An 18,126-nucleotide genomic window follows, 5' to 3' on the forward strand; every position below is an offset into this window, starting at 1 on the left:
CTGTCCACTGTGTCTTAGTCCAGGGCCAGCGTTGTGGTGCAGTGGGTTAGGCTGCTGGCATCCCAAATCAGAGTGCCAGTTCAAGTCCCCACTATTCTTCTTCCAATTCAGTTCCCCGCTGGTGTGCCTGGGAAGGCAGCCAAAGATGGCCCAAGTACTTGGGTCCCTGCCACCCACATGGGAGACTCAGATGGAGTCCCTGGTTCACAGCTTCAGCCCAGGCCATGGCTATCTGGGAGTAAATCTGTGGAAGATCCCTCTTCCCTCTCCCTCTCTGTCACTCCACATTTCAAACAAGTAAAGACTTTTTTAAAAATCTTTTTTTTAAAAGTTTCATAGTCCCCATTTGTGGTGTACAGCTGTTGCTGAGACATGGCTGCTCAGCTGGGAACTACATTTCCCAGGTCCCCTTGCATCTAAGTGAAGCCACATGACTAGTTCTTACCAATGGAACATGAGAGGAAGTGATGTGTGGGCCTACTAGGCCAAAGTCTCATCTTTCTTATTCTGCTTTCTTCCCTCTACACAGTAGAAACAAAGGACTTTGGTAGATTTACAAAATGGAAACATGGGGCCAGCGCTGTGGCACAGTGGGTAAAGCCATTGCCTGCAGTGCTGCCATCCCATATGGGTGCCGGTTCGAGTCCCGGCTGCTCCTCTTCCGATCCAGCTCTCTACTATGGCCTGGGAAAGCAGTAGAAGATGGCCCAAGTCCTTGGGCCCCTGCACCCACATGAGAGACCCGGAAGAAGCTCCTGGCTCCTGGCTTCGGCTTAGCTCTAGCCATTGCGGCCATCTGGGGAGTGAACCAGTGGATGGAAGACTCTCCTCCCCTGGCTCTACCTCTCTATGTAACTCTGTCTTTCGAATAAATAAAATAATAAATCTTTTTTTTTTTTAATGGAAACAACCTGGATCCCAGCAGCAGTGCCCAGAAGGGGAGCTGCCCAACCAGAATATCTCCATTCAACCTTGCAAAAGGGAAAGCTGAATATTTATTATGTTAAGCATGGAGGCTCACTGTCCATCACAGCTACTACCAGCTATGTGAGGCTGGGCGATATAGTGGTAGGGATAGGCCCTGGCCACTGCTTTGCAATAATGTCCTGTTGACAAGGCAGTTTGTGTGTGATATAGCTGGGATGCTGGGACAACAGCCCAGTCTAGGCCCCTCCTTCATGCATGGTCCAAGTAATTCAATTCTTTTTTAAATTTTTTTTTAAAGATTTATTCATTTGAAAGAGAGTTACAGAGAGAAAGATCTTCTATCTGCTGGTTCACTCTCCCATTTGACCGTAACAGCCAGGAGTGGGCCAAGTTGAAGCCAGGAGCCAGGAGTTTCATCTAGTCTCCCATATGGGTGCAGGGGTCTAAGCACTTGGGCCATCTTCCACTGCTTTTCCCAGGCACATTAACAGGGAACTGTTATGTCCCAGGAGCAGCTGGGACACCATCCAGTGCCTATGTGGAATGCCGGCGTGGCAGGTGGTAGCTTTACCTGCTATGCCACAACACCAGCCCCTCTAGTAACTCAGTTGTGGTGCACTTCTGATAGGAAAAGTGCCCCAAGAATGGCTGAAGTTACATCTGCAGCAGCCTTGAAGGTGAACGTGCAAAGTCAAATTGAAATGAGCTAAAAATAAAACGCGTGCCACTGTTTACATGTCCGAATTTGGGGGCTGATAACTGTACCTGCTACATTAGTTGAATAAATAAGGGAGCAGAGATGACTACCACCTCATATCTAAAGAGCTCAAGTCACAAACAAGCAGAACTCTCATAACAACAACAGGAAAGCATAAAATCAATGAAATGCAGTTCATCAGCAGCCACCCACTGCCATGGCAGGGAGAATTTGCTGACCGGCGTTATGTTCAAGTCTTTGAAACACTCTGAAATGTATTCCTATTCAATTTTCAAAAGATATTTTTGGAACACCTATTGAAGTTGGCCCAAGGTTCAAAAATATTTGAGAAAAAAAATGCATCTGTACTGAACCCATAAAGATATTTTTTCTTGCCATTAAGCCCTGAACAATACAATGTCAACTATTTATAAAACAGTTACATTGTGCTAGGCACTATAAGTAATCTAGAGATGATTTCAAGTATGTGGGAGAGGGCTGGCATTGTGGCATAGCAGGTAAAGCCACTGCCTGCAATGCCAGCATCCCATATAGACACTGGTTTGAGTCCCTGCTGCTCCATTTCTGATCCAGCTCTCCGCTAATGGCCTGGGAAATGCAACAAAAGATGGCCCAAGTGCTTGGGCTCCTGTACCCACGAGAGAGATCTGGATGAATCTCCTGGCTCCTGGCTCTGGTCTGGCCCAGCCCCAGCTATTATGGCCATTTGGGGAGTGACCCAGCAGATGGAAGATCTCTCTCCCTCTCCACCCTCTCCCTTCCCCTTTCTCCCTATAACGTTGCCTTTCAAATAAATTAATTCAATAAATCTTTTTTAAAAAATATTTAAACATAAAATATATTGGATGATATGCATAGGCTATGTACAAATATTATTCTACTTTTTTATAAGAGACTTGAGCATATAGTTTTTAGAATATACCAAGCTGAATTTCTTGACCTATAGAACTGGGTAAATTGGTAGTGACTTTCTAATATTACATTTTAAAAAACCACATCATGTAATGGTTAAGTAAATGCTCTAGTTTTGAAAAGAAATATTGTATTTTTTGTTAAATGTACCCCAAAAATGCCAAAAAGAACCCTTGGAAGAAGTAAAAATTTGACAAATCTCGGCAGAGAGAATATAAATTGTTGTTGCTGTTAGATAAAATAAATAAAAAAGCACGTTTTGGGGAAATTTTTGATGGGAAAAAGCAACCAACCGAAAAATCTTTGTTATAAGAAGCCAGATAAGAAATAGAGTTGGGAGGGAGACCAGGACGCCGGCTGCAGTTAAGAACATTCAAGGCTAAGACTCTGCAACCACTCAGAAAGGGAGACCAGGAGAAGCACCTGGCTCCTGCCATCGGATCAGCGCGGTGCGCCAGCCACAGCATGCCAGCCGTGGCGGCCATTGGAGGGTGAACCAACGGCAAAGGAAGACCTTTCTCTCTGTCTCTCTCTCTCACTGTCCACTCTGCCTGTCAAAAAAAAAAAAAAAGTTCCCAGGAAAATGAACCAACTTCTCCAGAAGGCCCAAAATACTGGGTCACTTCGGGTCACTTCCATAGGAGAGAGGCCACTCCCAAGGGGAAGAGCTCAGGGGCACGTGCACCAGCTCCCAAATCCACAATGCATCTCACCAAGGATGCAAGAGCTTTGCTCCCAGGCTCAGGTTCAAGATCAACAGCCTCCCTGCGTGGCTATTCCCATCAGATAGCCCCCTTCTTCCCTCTCTTCCCAGGCAACCTCATTCAGTCGGGTGGGTAAAATTATAATACATCACATGTTAAAGGCCCCATGTCTTTGTTTTTTCTTGCTAGAATAAAATACCTGAGACCAGGTAGTCTATAAAATAAACAAACAGATAAGCAGAAGTTGAATGGGAGGTTGGGAAGGAGTGGAGCATCTAGTGTGGTGGTTAAGATCTGACTCGGGACACCAGCATCCATAGTGCCTGGGTTCAAGTCTCAACTCTGTTCTCAATTCCAGCTTGCTGCTAACGTGCACCCTAGGAGGCTGCAGGCGATGGCTTAAGTTCTTGGGTCCTTGCCATGCACATGGAAGACCCAGGCTGAGTTTCAGGCTCCTGATTTGGGCCTGGCTCAGCCCCAGTTATTTCAGGCATTTGAGGGGTGAAAAGGACGTCTCTGTCTCTGTCTCTCTGCCTTTCAAATTAATTAATTAACTCTTAAAAGAAGTTTAACTGACTTAAAGTTCCGGAGACAAGGAAATCCAACTCATGGCCCTGTCACATGTTCAGCATCTGGCGAGGGCCCTCTGGCTGCCTGGTAACATGGCAGAGGACAGCATGTGCCCAGGCAGAGCAGGTGCCAGCTCATTCCACTCTGCCACTTCCTACAAAGCCACTCATGCCATCACTGATCTCATCTACTGTCACCTCCCAGAGGCCTGTCCTCCAAGTATCCTTAACATAGGAATTGTGGGATTAAATTTCCGTCCCCAGAAGTTCTGGGGGACACGTTTAAGCCATAGAAATCCAACTGCACAATCCAACCAGACTCCAACTCTGAGCATCAGACCCAGACTTCCAGATGTTAATTGATATCTCCACTCAGCTGGAGGAATGCAGAAGAGTTAACAGAGCATGTGGGGGCTAAAAGGACCCCTGTTTTTTAAAAGTCTGTACACTAACCTTACAGGTTGAACTGTGTCTCCTTCTCCAACCCCACCCCTGTGTATCTGCTCCCCACCTCACTGCCAGCCCTGATGACGATGACCGCTTCTTGCTGTCACTATCCTTGGGTGACCTTCGCATTTCCTTTTTGACTTCCGCATTTCCAGCACCTCTGGAACCAATTCCATATGAAATCACTACTAGAAATAGCTAGTGTGGTTTTGGGTTTTCTGATTGAATCCTCCTCACTCTAAGTTTACAATTCGATTCTCCTGCGGGGTAAAAATTCAAAAATATAAGCAAGTCAAGATTCACAGCAAATCACAACGTGGTCTGAGCCATGGTTTCTCGGATACAACCCCAAAAACACAGGGAACAAAAGCAAAAACAGATAAACAGGATTGCGTGAAATGAAAAAGCTTCTGCCCAGCAAACAATTCCCAGAGTAAGGAGACAACCCACAGAGTGGGAGAAAATATTTGCCTATCACACATTATCTGATGAGGGGCTAACCTCCACAATATATAAAGAATTCTACTCAGTAGCAAGAAAACAAATAACCCAGTTTTAAAAAGATGAGGTGCCGGTGTTGTGGCACAGCAGGGTAAGCCAGCACCTGCAACACCAGCATCCCATATGAGCCCCAGTTCGAATCACAGCTGCTCTGCTTCCAACCCAGCTCCCTGCTAATGCACCTGGGAAAGCAGCAGCTGAGGTCTGGGAAGTAAACCAGTAGACGGAAGTTCTCTTTCTCCCTCTGCCTCTCCTTCTCTGTCACTCTGCCTTTCAAATAAATAAAAATTTTATCTTTAAAAATAATACTAATAATGTAACTGTATTTGTTGACATAGAAACATATCTATATAGAGATGAATAGATTGGTTAGTGACAAAAACAGATTTCCAAAGGGCATGCGTACTTTTTAAAAAAATAATTAATAATTTGCAGCAAATATTTACCAAGAATAATTATTTCTGAGTGGCAGGAATTTAGGTGATTGAGGTGAAGTGTTGCTGTGGATTCGTTTCTGGGAGGAAGAGCGTGGTGGGTGCAAGAGGCACAGAGTCACCACACAGACCTGCAGACCCCAGGAGTTGGGTAAATGCAGGCCTGAGGCAAGCAGCCCACAGACTCCTTTATTTCAGTTGCTACAACAGCTTATATAGCCAAGGCAGCCAATCTGGTCAAAGGGCGGTCTATGCCCTAACCAATCACACCCTGTTGCCAGGCAGTTTCTGAAGCCATCCAATCACAGCCTGTTGCCAGGCAGTTTCTGTTGCCAGCGGCCATCTTGGCATGGCCTTCTCATTCCACCACAGTGAAGCACCCCATGCTTAGGCCCAACAGAAACATTAGGTCAGTGACCATCACAAACATACATAGAGAACACTGTTTAACATTAATAGGAAACATTGAAGAGACCACATACATAAAATATTTTAAAAATTCAAGTATTTGAAAGGAAGTACTCAGTCTCCATTTATATCCTTTAATCTGCATTTACAAGGTATTCATTCTTTGATTTTTCTGTTTTCTATTATTTCCTTGTCCTTTGCAATGCTTTCCAGGATGATCCATATTTACTGAACAGGAAGAACATGCTTAGCTAGCTCTCTATTGATGTGTGAGCCTAAGTTTCCCATCCAGTTAGGATGTGAAAGAACCAACCAAAGAGGAAGCAAAGCCCAATGGGAGTCCATGTGACCTGGGAGTCACACCTACTTATCTACATGTCTGCAGCTTGGAAAGAAACAACGAAATAACCTCCTTAAGAAAACGCATGCATCGCCCAGGCACCCAGACAATGGGAACTATCAAAGGGCATTGACTACTACAACCCAATGCAAGAACAGATCACGAAGTCTAATGCATTCTTTGCCTCCCGCCCTGGGAGTCATCTGCAGCTCACAGACAGACACTGCACAGCTCCATGAGTTTCCAGAACTGGCAAGAGGATGTGCTCAGTGGGAAAAGACCTCCGCCCACTCTCATCCTCATCCTCGCCCCCTTATACGATTTCACTCACAAACTCCAAGTGCCAAGCAGAAATCTAAAAATAACACGTTGTGTTGGAATTTAAAGGCTTGAAGCTAAAAACTTCCCAGGCTTCCCTCCAGCAATATTGAAAGTGTAGGGTTTTTTTTTTTTTTTTCCCTACACTAACAGAAGCTTGAAGGATTGGGTCTGAGGCTCTGAGGTCCAGAGACCTACCTGCTTTGTGCTCTCCCCGGGAGAAGCAGTCATTGCTACTTTGGAAGTCTCAAAAGGCTTAGCAAGAGTCCGGTCAAAGAACAGAGTGAACGTGAACACATCATCAGTGTAGGATCCAGGAACTGGGAACCACAACCCAGACAAAATAACACTGGTAAATCAAGACGTACCAACCCACACAAATGATATCTACCCAGCATCCTTTTCCTTGGTGGTGATTCACAGAACATGAAGAATAGTACATCCGTTTTCATTCCATTACATACCTCATCAACATTCACACAGTCAACCAACGTGTGTTCAAGGCATCACCCTGGGGCTCTGCCACAAAGCATACTGACTCAGCTGCCGGTCTGAAGGGGAGGGAAGAAGTGTACAGAAGTCGCGCACGAACACAACAGGGAGGGAGGGCAGAGGGGCGGAGGGAGGACACGAAGGCATAATGAGCACCGGCAGGGAGGAAGTGACGCTTCTTCATGAGCAGGGGACACAGCTGTGTACCCACAAGTCCAAAGGGATCTATCTACAGTTACAGAGCCTACTACATGAGTTAAGGAGGGAGATATCACACAGAGTTAATGGACCAGTACAAATTCTATCTCTATATACTAGCAGTAGCCATCAGAAAATGAGATTTAAAAACAATACCATGGATACTGGCATAAAAAATCAAATACACAGGAATAATTTAATAAAAGATATTCAACACCTCTGTACTGAAAACATTGCTGAGATCATGAAAGAAGACCTATGTAGAGAACTGTACCACATTCATGGGCTGCTAAGCTATCAGTCTCTCCAAATGACCTATAGATTCAACAAGGTCACACACAAATATCAGCAGGTTTTATTTTTTAGGAAATTCACCAAATTTCTTCAAATCTGAAATTCATATGAAAATTCAAAAGGCCCAAGATAGTCCAGACAATTTTGAAAAAGGAGAACAGCATTGAGGGTTTAAACTTCTAGACTTCAAGATTTACCATAAAAGTTAAGTAGTTAAACATTCGGCAAAAAACGTGAACAGGCACTTTACAAGATATCCACATAGACCATACGCAAGAAATTAAAACCACACACTTCATTAAAATCACAGCAAGGTATCTACACACGTACATTAGAATGAAAAAGAAGTATATACCACCAAGTGATGACAGGGATGTAGGTCAACTCATACTTCTGATGAGTGTAAAACAGAACAATTCCTTTAGAAAACTGATGATTTCTGCTAATGCTAAACATGGACCTATCCATGGGTCAAAAACCTATTCCAGGTGGATGTCCAAGAGAAAAAAAAAAAAAAGAGTTGTTGAAGAAAGTTTATAGTCTAGCACCAGATATTGGGACGTCTAGGGAGTAAACCAAGAGATGGAAGATATCTATCTCTCTCTCTTCCCCACTCCCTTCTCTCCCACCTGTTAGCCTACATTTCAAAGAAATAAAATAAACATTTTAGAAAACCGAAGTTTTAAAAATTCAGGATACTCATTTAAGATGCTTGCATTTTCCTATATTTGATTTTGCAACATAAAAGAAAAGAAAGTGCAAAAATAAACCACCTGGCAGAAGGAGGAACACCAGAGAAGAGCTGCATGGCAGGGTGGGATCGCATCTGCAGTAGTCACAAAGAATGGGGCAGGTGCAGGGAGTCGTAGAGAGACTTCCCTGGGAAGAGGGGAAAGATCTGGATCTGCGGGAAAGGGAAATGTAACCAGATCGTCAAGGAGACATACGCCAGGTTTCAGCTCACGGAATCTCTGATATTCAACCATTTTTCAACCTCCTCGACACGGCAGCTTCATATGGCTCAGAACCCGAGACACAGTGAAAACAGGAGTCACGGGCTTTCTTTGGGGCATTCTGTTCAGGGAGCAGAAGAAAATCAGAGACAAAGCAGGTAGGGGAGGAAAGCAAAGTAACAACACCACAATATACAAGGCTCTATGCATTTGGGGAAAACATATTCCCTTAATTAGCTTTCTAATTAAAAACTCTTTCCCAAGGACGTGAACTGACAATTTACAGAAGATATAAAAGCCAAAACACTTCTAAGAAATACTCAGCATCATTACCAGAGAAATAAGCCTTTAAGCCATCGGTTATCACCCTAAAGACGTTTTTAAATTCTAGGACATCTTGTTGGCATGGGCTTAGGAAGACACGCTCACACACTTCCTTCAGAAGTGTAAATTCATACAGACTTTCTGCAGACAACTTATCTGCATGTGGAAAATGCTTCACATTTTTCACATCTTGTGACTCAGTAATTTCACTTCTAGGAATTTATCCTAGGAATTATTATGTGATCATGAAAAACACACATAAAGATGTATGTAAAAGATATATACGCATGGGACCAGTGTCGTAGCATAACAGGTTAAGCTGCCACCTGCAGTGCCAGCATCCCATAAGGGTGACGGTTCATGTCCACTTCCCATCCAGATCCCTGCTAATGTGCCTGGGAAAGCCGTGGAAGATGTGGCCCCTGCACCCACTTGGGAGACCTGGATGAAGCTCCTGAATCCTGGCTTTGGCCTGCCCCCAGCCTTAGCCATTATGGCCATCTGGGGAGTGAACCAGTGGATGGAAGAGCTTGCTCTCTCGCTCTCTCCCTCTCTCCCTCTCTACCTCTCTCCCTCTCTCCCTCTATCTGTAACTCTGACTTTCAAATAAATAAATAACATCTTTTAAAACAAATAAAATAAAATCACCTTTATAAGAATATTTAAAGACATAGGAGAAAGCTCACCACAATCTAACCTCTAGAATAATATTTGTAAGTTGTTTCTTTTTTGCTGATGAGGAAAAAATAAATGAATACATATAAAAACGATGGGTATTTCAAAAAGTTGGTGGGAAATGGAATTAAAGATAAGTTTATTTTGATGGCAAAAGGCCTATGAGGGAGTTTTAAGAAATTCATGGAAAATGCAGTATTATGGAAAAACTACACATAGATTTCAAGTTCTTTGCATCAAAATAAAGTTTATTTTATCTTTTTTTCCACTAACTCTCTAAAGCATCCTCCTATATATAATACATATATAAAAAAAGATTTTCTGAAGAAATTACATCAAATGTCAGGATTACAATTAAAAAATCCTGTTGTTTATGGATTCTTTTCTTCACAATACCATTAATTACCTGAACAATTTTAAAGCAACTATATATTAAAAAAAAAAAAAAAAAAAAACAACTTTTGGCACAGGCTTTTACACCCACATCCCACATCCGCATGCCCGGATTTAATTCCTAGATCCAGCTCCTAACTCCAGCTTTCTACTAATGTAGCCTCTCAGAGGCAGCAGTCATGGCTCAAGGAACTGCACCCCTTTCACCCAATGGGAGACTTGGTTCCCAGCTCCCAGCTTCTGTCTAGTGACGACCTGGCTACAGTAGACATCTGGGGAGTGAACCAGAAGGGAGCTCACTTGCTCCCCCTTCCTAATGCTGCTGTCTCTCGCCCTCTCTCTCCACATCTCAGATAAAGAAATAAATACTAATTTAAAAAGCTACTTCTCCCAGATTGGCAGGCAGCATACAAAGCAGCCCAGAGACTGGCATAGGTGCTACACGCACACCTGCTGAAAGGCGGTGCAAAGATGGGTTCACCATAAAGCTCCGGAAGCCTAGCCTTGGGATCCTTCCCTAAACTCAGTGGTGTGCCTCCACGGTCATTGTCGTTCATTCGCCTAAATATTTGATCAGCAGTTGGGTGAACTGTCGCCCCTTCCACCACAGCTCCTCCCTCATACTCTGTCACACATAAGTTGGCATCAGGGTTGCCTGAGCAGTTTGGGGACCCGAATAGAAGGCAGTTGAGTCCAGATACATTGAGTTCGGGGTTTCACTGGACATACTAATGTGGTTTTGGTCATTCCCAAGTGTGGTTAAATGACTGCTGGCTGTCCCAAGGTAGAGAGGACTTTCCGGAATATTCCTCCCACCCTGAAGTTCAGAAGACTGAACAAGCGCAAGGTGCCAGCACTGTAAGTTTGTGGGTAGCAGAAGAGACACAAGGTTTGAGGTGTACAGAGCCAGAAGCTCTGCCATGGAAATGTTTCAAATAGAAACAAACTAAATAAAAGTAAAAACAAATAAATAAATAAATGTTTACCTTACCAATATCTAAAAAAAAAAAAAATAGAAACAAACTGAAAAGTAAACGCACCATAGTCATTCGAATCTATGGGATAGTACTCAGAAAGCTATTGAGTTATATAAGAAAAAAGTATAAACAGATATACAAGTGTGTGGATGCTGTAAGTAAAATTCTGAAATGCATGTAAATAGTATAAAGACAAAAAGAAATCAGGAAAGAAAAAGTTGCATTTATTAGGATTTGAGGAGTTTTGTCTCTTTTTGCAACTCTTGAATGTCGTTATAATCTTTGTGAAATATTCTGCTAGCAGAACACTGGTAAGTTATTTTAAGACTGACTGATTTGAAAAGCAGAGCAGAACAAGAGAGAGCGGGAGAAAAGAGTCAGGGACCTTCTATCCATGGGGTCACTTCCCAAATGACCACAACAGTCAGCATGAGCAATGCCAAACCCAGGAGCCTGAAACGCCATCCAGGTCTCCTATGTGGGTGCAGGGACCCAAGCACTTGGGCCATTTTCCTCTGCTTTCCCAGGTGCATTGGTGGGGAGTTGGATGGGAAGTGGAGCAGTCAGGACTAGAACCAGGGCTGATACGGAACGCCTGTCACAGGGGGAGCCTCACCTGCTACACCACAGTGCCAGTCCTAACGGTAAGCTATTTCTAGCAGCCAACTCAGCTAGTGGACAACCACAGAGATTTGAGATGGGGAAAAACCAGTTTCCTTCTGCCCAGGAAGGTGCTGAAGGCCCTGCCTTCTTTGGTTGTAACAGAACACTCGCTGAAATGAGCCCGGGAGGCTGGGAGCACAGACGTGGAATAAGACTTTTAGCAACCACTGTGCACTTACTTTAAGGGCATTAAACTCACTAGTCAGAGTGAGAAAGATCAGCGCTATTATCCACGGCTCGTATGTGAGAAACGACTCTCCAGAGAGGACAAATCCCTCCTCTCTGAGCAAGGGGGATCTAAAGAACTAGCACGACATAACACGTGCACATTCATCAAAGAGGCTTCTGCATGGAACAGGTCCTCTTAGTATGGCACCTATGGCCTCAGGAACAGGTGAACAGGTAACTAAAATCACCACATAACGACGGCTACCTAGGACATCAAATGAATGACACCCTTTCCTTTTCGAAGGAGACACACTTTCTCCAACAGTGAGGATGGGCTTGCCCGATCACCTACACTTGTCACATGTCACACTGCTGTTCCTGGGACATGCTCCTGACTCACAGCTGCATATTCACCTGCGGCTGGTGGCTTAGGAGGATTCCTCCTAAGGCTGGGGAACAGAGGAGCAATGCTGTGCCATTTTCCCCAAACCAGGAAGCCAGGAAGTCTCTGTTAATCCACATCTACTCACAGGATTCCCAAAATGAAGTGATGTTCTTACTCCTCCCCTGGCTCTCCCTAGAGGGAAACGGTTCATCAGAATGCCTTGGGATTCCTTAGTGCTATTTGAGTGACAGGTTCACTGCAACATAACTGGTACAAAAGGGACAGAATCATTTCACCACTGCCAGGAGAAGTGCGGAATATGACAGTCGCCCCAAGCTATGGCTCCTCCACAGGGACAGGACCTTGGCTAGGACTAGTTTTATTTATTTATTTATTTATTTATTGACAGGCAGAGTGGACAGAGAGAGAGAGAGAGAGAGAAAGGTCTTCCTTTTTTCTGTTGGTTCACCCCCAAATGGCCGCTGAGGCCGGCGCACCGTGCTGATCCGAAGCCAGGAGCCAGGTGCTTCTCCTGGTCTCCAAGCATTTGGGCCATCCTCCACTGCACTCCCAGGCCACAGCAGAGAGCTGGCCTGGAAGAGGAGCAACCAGGACAGAATCCGGCACCCCGACCAGGACTAGAACCTGGGATGCCAGCGCCGCAGGCAGGGGATTAGCCTAGTGAGCCGTGGCGCCGGCCTAGAACTAGTTTTTCTCCAGTGCTATCTCTCCTCTTCTCCAGGCCCAAGCAGTGGTTTGACACTTCCATTTGGCTCTCTAATAGGTATCTCAGAAGTTAACATGTTTAGGGACTGGCATTGTGGCATAGCAGGTAAAGCCACCACCTGCAGTGCCAGTGTCCCATATGGGCGCAGGTTCATGTCCCAGCTGCTCCACTTCCGATCCACCTCTCTGCTGTGGCCTGGGAAAGCAGTAGAAGATGGCCCAAGTGCTTGGGCCCCTGCACCCGCGTGGGAAACCCAGAAGAAGTTCTTGGCTCCTGGCTTCGGAACAGCTCAGCTCTGTCCATTGCGGTCATCTGGGGCGTGAACCAGCAGATGGAAGACTTTCTCTTTCTCTGGCTCTACCTCTCTCTGTAACTGTCTTTTAAAAAAATTTAATTTCTCCCTTTGACCTATTCCTTTCTAAGTCTCCCCATCTCAGCAAATGACCACTCCACTCCACACTGCTAGTTCCTATGGCAAAAACTCACTCATCAAACTCGATGTAGCTCTTGCTCAACACCCCAGTCCAACTCTCCTGCAAATCCTGCCACCTCCCAGAGTCGCCACGTCTCACAGCTGCACCGCCCCCACCCTGACCCACGCCGCCACCACCTGGGACCCGGTCTCCCTGTGGCCACTCTTGACCACGGCGATCGTCCAAACCTGTGGAGCAGATCACGTCACTCCCCGACTTGAGATCTTCCCAGTCACTGTCTTCGTCTCAGAGGAAAGTCCCAACTCCTGAGCACACCCTTTGGGAGATGTCCCTGCCTCTTGCCTCTGAGGCCTCTAACCCTGTCACCCCCCGCCCCATTCATCACACTCCAGCCACTGTGGCCTCTGCTTGTTCCGCCAATGCACCACTTGCATGCCTGCCTCAGGGCCTTGATGCATGCTGACCCCTGGGCCAGCTCTCTGCATCACTGACTCTGCTTACTATTTTAATCTATCCATGTGTTCCCTTGGCCACTTTTCTTTCAAATTCTATGATATCACCAACTCTACCCCCTTTCTATCCCATTATAGTTTTATTTTTTTATTTGCCCAGCAATATCTGAAAGTGCACGAGGGATCTTCAAAAAGTTCATGGTAAATGGAGATTCTGAAAAAACTGCATGGTTTTCTATTTTGCTTTGCATCAAAATAATCTTGTAAAATTCCATTTCTTCAGTGCCTTTTGAAGTATCCTCATAAAGTTCATTCATGGGTGTGCTTCGCTGATGATTGTGTGGCTCTCTGACCAGACAGCAGGGCTTAGCACAGTACCTGGAGCACAGGAAGCACTCACGAATCCTCGGGAATGGAGGACTGTGGGGCTTAGCGTCGCTAGACAGTCGGTGGTAAATTCTCAACCACATGCGTCATGAGCAGGCAAGGTTGGAGGCTGCACCGAAGCTCGTGGAGGAAGCTGGCTGAGACAAGAACCCAGAAAGAAGCCAGCTGTCTCAGGCCAGTGGAGACCGCGGCCTCACTTCTAGTCACTTCCTGCTGCAGTTCCCACGGAGGCTGGCTCTACCGCAGAACCTGCGGAACTCCTCCACCTGAGCTAGCTTCAGGAAGCCGCTGCTGCGTGTGCACACACACAGCACTGAATGCCAGCTGGGAACAGACCCTGCGGAGCCACCAGGGGCCCCTGTTTTTTCTTCCTTTCCTAACCCTCCAAACAGCAAAAGCACCCAGGGCCAGGGAGCTGGATAGCCACAGCTTTTCCTCCCATTTCATAGGAAGAGAGACTGAGGTCCAGCTGTGCATGTGGCATTTGTATGAACCCTGGCAAAGTCAGAATTTGAAGACAGGAAGAATGGCTGTCCCTCTTGTACTGCATGTACTCCACCCCCCAGTACATGGAGTCCTCTTTTGGAAGACATCATAACAGGAGAGCCCTTCATCTCCAAAAATTGGGGAATATAGACAACTCTGCTGCCCAGAACCCAGCTGTCAGTGGCTAATGCTTTGAATTCACAAAGTGCATTTGTTCCTATGGTTCTGGCCGGGGCAGCAATGAGCCCGGTTTACAGCAACAACAGCTGCAGCCATTTTAACTGTCCTTTTCCCACGCGCCTCCTACAGCTGATCACTTAACAGCTCTAACAGAACGTGAACTGCAATGCATAATCAATAAGTTGATTTCCCCTCTCCCTGCACAACTAGCACTCTAAAGCAATCTGCTGGCGCGTGAGGAAACTCTCAGGCTATGAGGCATTAAAGCATATTAAAGGAAATGAGAGACTGAGACACAAGGATAATGGCAAACTCGCCCAAATATGACAAAGCACATCCAGAGAAGTGCCCCAGCAACCAGGCACAACGCCGGGGGCTTCCACCTCCCGTTACTCACACCTGTCAAGGAACAGGAACGACCTGATGGCAAACACGTAGCATTTCACTGCACTTCTCCAGCCTTTTTAATAAAAATAGATCATGGCTGCCACCCACCTTCTTAAAAAAAAAAGTCTTCCCAGGAAACATAATTCATCTCTCTTCCAATGACTTCCCATGAAAGGTTAATGGCACAGCGTGCTGCCAGGCGCCAGCGGCGTTTGCTATTTTGATTTCTCACTTTAAAAAGTTCCATTATTCCATACAACCCCAAGCGAATACCTTTATTTAAGCTACCCCCAACCGACCTTCACAGCCTAATGCTGGGTTCATCTTGACAGCTTCCTATAAGCATTCATTTCAAGACTGGCCCGTGGAATTCTCCAGAAACAATACGCCACGTCACAGCACATTCTTTCAGAAAGCACAAAGGCGGGGGAGGCCACCACTTGTTTCAGGGCAGGTCGTCAGCGTTAGCGTCTGAGCACACCATCGCTCTGCCCGCATCAGAGCTGCACAGGGAACTGGAGGGGGCCTCGGTGAACCCAGGTGGGCAAGCACTCTCATCAGGGGCTTGGCAGTGAGCAGGAACCTCACAGGTGTTCCTGTGGCCACAGGGAGCGTTTCACCTATTTCCCTACACTCAACAGCAGGTGCTCCCACTCCGGGGACACTGAGTTGTGGGAAAACTCCGTCAGGTAGACACGAAGGGCCTGGGGCTCCCATAAAAACTGCGACTGCAAGGAAACATTGAGACCAGCCTTGTCACACCTAATCAATGGTTCTCAAATTATGCAACACCAAGAGGCAGCCGGCCCCCTCACTAGGTATTAAAGCCACAGATCTACAAGTATTCAAGAGCATGAAGGTCTGAGACACGGGACAAAGTTTCAGTGCTTGAAAAAGTATGGTGGAAGTTTTTTTTTTTTTTTTTTTTGATTTGGCTTTTTTTTCTCCCAAAAAGATATGGGACTCAAACCACCTCCATCTGAATCACCTGCAGCATTTGGGAAATAGTCAGATGGCTGGGCCTCTGGCCTTAGCTTCTGAATCTAAGCCTGGGGGAGGTGGAGTCCCGGTATTTTACACAAGTTCCCCACATCAGAGAACCACTCTCTTAAGACTAGAAGAAGGGGCCGGTGCTGTGGCGTAGCGGGTAAAGCCTTCGCCTGCATTGCCAGCATCCCATATGGGTGCTGGTTCGATTTCCGGCTGCTCCACTTCCTGTCCAGCTCTCTGCTGTGGCCTGGGAAAGCAGTAGAAGATGGCCCAAGTCCTTTGGCCCCTGCACCCACATGGGAGACCCAGAAGAAGCTCCTGGCTTCAGATTGGCACAGCTCTGGCCGTTGCAGCCATCTGGGGAGTTAACCAGAGGATGGAAGACCTCTCTCTCTCTCTGCCTCTCCTCTCTAGATTACTAGAAGTAATCAAAAGACTCTTTTATAACCCCTCTTTCCTGGTGGCTCTTATTCACAAAAAGAACCAAATATTCACGCTTTCAATAAATTCAGAAAACATGCTGTTTCCCCAGTGTCAGTAAGTCACACGGACACGACATGGCCACCTACGCTGGGGTTGCTCAGACTGCAAATGCATGAGCAGCCTGGTTTGGAGGTTAGACCTCTTTAATGAGCAACTTGGTTTTCACTGTCTCAACAAAGCCCCTTTCATACAGAAAACTGCAAGGAGACTGTACCTGGGCACAAACGGTCCTTGGGCTTGCAAATAGTTTAGTCCATTTACACCTCTTATTGACTTGCATCCACAAGGAGATTTCAGATGGGGGATGGGGTGTTAAATGCCATTGGTTCTGCATATGCGTTCTCCCCCCTCCTCCCAAATCAACCCCTTTTCAATCAATTCCATTGGTTCAGTCAGCCAGCCAGCCAGCAAAATTATATTGCAGATACCTCAAGCCAAGGATCAGACTGATATTTAAAAATTATTCCCCTTCTGTGCTCGCTTCGGCAGCACATATACTAAAATTGGAACGATACAGAGAAGATTAGCATGGCCCTTGCGCAAGGATGACACGCAAATTCGTGAAGCGTTCCATATTTAAAAAAAAAAAAAAAAAAAAAAAATTATTCCCCTTCTGTCATAAGAAGAAGAAAAAGATAAAATGTCATCTGGTAAACAGAAAAAACTATAGAGAGACACTGGGCTGGGCGTGGCAGGTGCTTCTGGAAACCAACAGAACCTGGTGGGATCCTCCAGCTGCTGGCCCAGCCCTGGCAGCCAGAGTTCAGTCTGCTGGCGTGAATTTAAGTGGGCAGTGGCTGGTGGCCTCATCCATGGGATCCTGACCTCATACTTAGCCGTGTAACAGTCACACAGTGGACAGAGGAGAGGTATGGGCTGGGTTTCCGTTGCCTTTCTAACTCTGGCTTCATAACCTAACACGCCCAGCCCACCCTATGAGGGCTTCATCAATGCTGCCACAGCCAAGGAACCTGCTTGTCTCCTACCCCTAAGAGTACAAGAAGGAACAGAAGAGCATCAGGATTTGTCCGAGGACACCTTCTCTTGGTGCTTACTCTTTTCAAACAGTAGCCCTTTGGGTGAGTCGTTGTTTGTCAAGTAAAGCTCTCTTTGAAGGTTGGAGTGACATATGAGCTCTCTGTCCCTCCCAGAAATGCATACAAATTTTTAAAGCCCTCTTCAAATTGCAGCTTCTCCCCAAATCCCTGAATAAATAACCGTGAAGTATCCACAATCCCTAGCCCCTTGCCAGCTCCCACTGCAAACGGTCAGATCTGAAAGCCCCACAAAGAAAACTGATCGCCAAGCACCGCTTCATAGCTGATCCTTCTGTTTCCTCCAGTGCTGCTAGGGCTGTTGTTTTCTTTATATTAGGGTATCAGTAAAGGAATCAGCTTTAAAAAAAATGACAGGAGGGGGTTTTCCAGAAAAACATGTGGTTAAGCAGAAGCCCGTTCACGTCAGAATACTGCCAGGCGGTGAGAGACGAAGCTGTGCCCCACAGTAGGGTGCACCCGTAACGGGGCTGCAGAATTCATGCGGGTACCAGGACTGCCTCTCACTGCCAGGCAGGTGGCATTCCTACCATGGCTCTTGTTACACCATCCTCCAAATCACTCACCCATCCACAGGTGAATGATGCACCAGAGAGCTCAGAACAAAACCAAGAAGCACAGCTGGGATGCGAGCACCTCCTCTCCCTTCTTCCAGAGGGGCGAAAGGAACGCGCGTTTATTCCAGCCTTTGTGTTTATTAACAGGGATTTCCCTCCAGTGGACAAGCAACAAAAACAGAACTGCA

At 46.0% G+C, this 18,126-nt stretch overlaps 1 protein-coding gene and 1 non-coding gene across 4 annotated transcripts in view; one reads left to right on the forward strand and one right to left on the reverse strand.

The window, feature by feature from the left end:
* The window catches only part of NCALD (neurocalcin delta), a 432,942-nt gene that overhangs the window by 365,098 nt on the left and 49,718 nt on the right, over positions 1 to 18,126 (reverse strand). The window lies entirely within an intron of this gene.
* LOC138850259 (U6 spliceosomal RNA) lies at positions 16,800 to 16,906 on the forward strand. Its single transcript, XR_011390011.1, has one exon. It is a non-coding gene; the product is annotated as a U6 spliceosomal RNA (small nuclear RNA).

This window comes from Oryctolagus cuniculus, chromosome 6 (assembly GCF_964237555.1).
Source record: "Oryctolagus cuniculus chromosome 6, mOryCun1.1, whole genome shotgun sequence".
NCBI classification, from domain to species: domain Eukaryota; kingdom Metazoa; phylum Chordata; class Mammalia; order Lagomorpha; family Leporidae; genus Oryctolagus; species Oryctolagus cuniculus.